Below are 2,689 nucleotides of genomic sequence, written 5' to 3' on the forward strand. Positions count from 1 at the left end.
TCTGCACATGTATCCAGAACTTAAAGTATAATAAATAATAATAATAATAATTTAAAAATAAAATAGGTGAGTGGCAAAGAGTACTGGCCTGGGACCAAATTCAGAGCTGGCAAACTCCTGGAATAGAAAGTTGTCCCCTTGTAATATACATCCAGAAGCTCCTGAGATTTTCAGCTGGTTTCCTGCTATTAAGCTGAATTTGGTTTTACTTAATGGATTCTGGTCCCTTTCTCTGGTCCTGTTTTAAGCTTGGGCCATGATGTCCTGGGGCTTGAGGGTGAGGAGCAGGAGTCTCTGTAAGGGGAATAGGGATGGTGTGTGGAGGGGCACAGGGCAGGTAAATCCAGAGGAGTTTTCAGAGGGTGTCAAGATTCCATGTTCCAGTTTCAGGCCTGTACAGAGCTAGGAGCATCTGAGGCTGGGTAAGGATTTAAGGAAAAAGAGAGAAGATCCCAGAAACAAAACAGCAAAATAACATTATGAAAGCTGGGGGACTGGCAAATGCAATGTGACATTTTGTTCTTTTTTTTAAATTGACATATAATAATTGTATATATTCATGGGGTACATAGAGATGTTTTGATACATATAATATACAGTGATTAGATAAGGGTAATTTGCATATGCATCATCTCATTTACCATTTCTCTTTTTTCTTTTTGAATTCTGGTGTATGAAATCTATTAACTTACGATACATATAAAAAATTCATGAGACATTTCTCTTTTGTAATAAATAATGCAGTGGCCAATTATTACTCATGAGCAGCTTTTTTGAGATAAGCTATCAAGTCCGCCCTTTCTCCCTTCTTCTTAATGCCGCCAAAGATCATTTTTGTTCCAGGTATCTAATTCTTTGGATTCTCCAAATACTCCATCAGTGTGTCCTCTCCCCAGGTGATGCCTTTGTTCTTACTGGTGTCTGTGTAGCAGAATCCAATGGCACCTGTCTTCCACCCAAAGAGACCATGGAGGTTAGGCTCAGTCTTGTGCTTGCCTTCCTTTTCCGTGGTGTGGCACTGGGCACATTTCTGAACACAAATATTCGTGCTTTTCTCAACATCACCCATATTTAATTCTCTCTTTTGTCACTGGCACTGTGAAGGTTCCTACTCAGAAACCAGATGTCCCGCTCTCTCATTTTTCATTTCTTTGTGTTAAGAACATTCTATATCCATTTTTTAGCTACTTTTTTTTTGAGACGGAGTCTTGCTCTGTTGCCCAGGCACACTCTCACCTGACTGCAACATCTGCCTCCTGGGTTCAAGCGATCCTCCTGCCTCAGCCTCCCTAGTAGCTGGGATTACAGGTGCATGCCACCCCACCCAGCTAACTTTTGTATTTTCAGTAGAGATGGGGTTTCATCATGTTGGCCAGGCTGGTCTCGAACTCCTGACCTCAAGTGATCCGCCTGCCTCGGCCTCCCAAAGTCCTGGGATTACAGGCATGGGCCACTGTGTCTGGCCCGTTTTAGCTATTTGAAGCTATATATTATTGTTACATCCAGTCATCCTACAGTGGTATAGAACAGGGGTCCCCAGCCCCTGAGCCATGGTCGCATAATGGTCTATGGCCTGTTAGGAACCGGGCCACACAGCAGGAGGTAAGCAACAGGCTACTGAGCAAAGCTTTATCTGTATTTACAGCTGCTCCCCATTGCTCACATTACGGCCTGACCTCCGCCTCCTGTCAGATCAATGGCAGCATTAGATTCTCACAGGAGTGCAAACCCTATTGTGAACTGCACATACCAGGCTCCTTATGAGAATCTAATGCCTGATGATCTGTCACTGTCTCCCATCACCCCCAGATGGGACCGTCTAGTTGCAGGAAAACAAACTTAGGGCTCCCACTGAGTTGTACGATTATTTCATTACATATTAGTATTATGATGTAATAATAACAGCAATAAAGTGCATAATAAATGTAATGCGCTTGAATCATCCTGAAACCATCCCCCACTCCCTGGTCTGTGGAAAAATTGTCTTCCATGAAACCGGTCCCTGGTGCCAAAAAGGTTGGGGACCACTGGTATAGAACACTAGAACTTATTCCTTCTATCTAGCTGTAATTTTGTATCATTTAATAAACATCTCTCTAACTCCCACTTCCCTCTGCCCTTCGAGCCTCTAGTATCCTCTGTTTTACTTTTTACTTTTATGAAGTCAACTTTTCTTAGCTTCCACAAAGGAGTGAGAACATGCAGTATTTAACTTTCTGTTCCTGGCTTAATTCACTTAACATAATGTGCTCCAATTCTATCTGCATTACTTCAAATAACTGGATTTCATTCTTTTTTTAATAGCCGAATAGTGTTCTATTGTGTATGTATACCACATTCTCTTTATCCATTCATCTGTTATTGAACACCTAGGTTGAGTCCATATTTTGGCTATTGTGAATAGTGATGCAATAAACATAGGGGCACAGATGTCTCTTTGATATACTGATTTCTTTCCCTTTGAATAAATGCCCAGTAGTGGGATTGCTGTATCATATGGTAGTTCTATTTGTAGTTTTTTGAGGAACCTCCAACTCTTCTCCATAGTGGCTGTACTAGTTTACATTCCCACCAACAGCGAATAAGAGCTCCATTTTTCCACATCCTCACCAGCATTTGTTATTTTTTTGTGTTTCTGATAATAGCATCCTAACCAGAGTGAGATGATACTTCGTGATGGTTTTGATTT

At 41.4% G+C, this 2,689-nt stretch overlaps 1 pseudogene; it reads right to left on the bottom strand.

Annotated features, from left to right (window-relative positions):
- Nucleotides 1-754: 754 nt before the first annotated feature.
- LOC101147855 (cytochrome c-like) lies at nt 755-1,069 on the bottom strand (annotated as a pseudogene).
- Between the last annotated feature and the right edge of the window lie 1,620 nt (nt 1,070-2,689).

The sequence above is a fragment of the Gorilla gorilla genome, chromosome 6 (assembly GCF_029281585.2).
Source record: "Gorilla gorilla gorilla isolate KB3781 chromosome 6, NHGRI_mGorGor1-v2.1_pri, whole genome shotgun sequence".
NCBI classification, from domain to species: domain Eukaryota; kingdom Metazoa; phylum Chordata; class Mammalia; order Primates; family Hominidae; genus Gorilla; species Gorilla gorilla.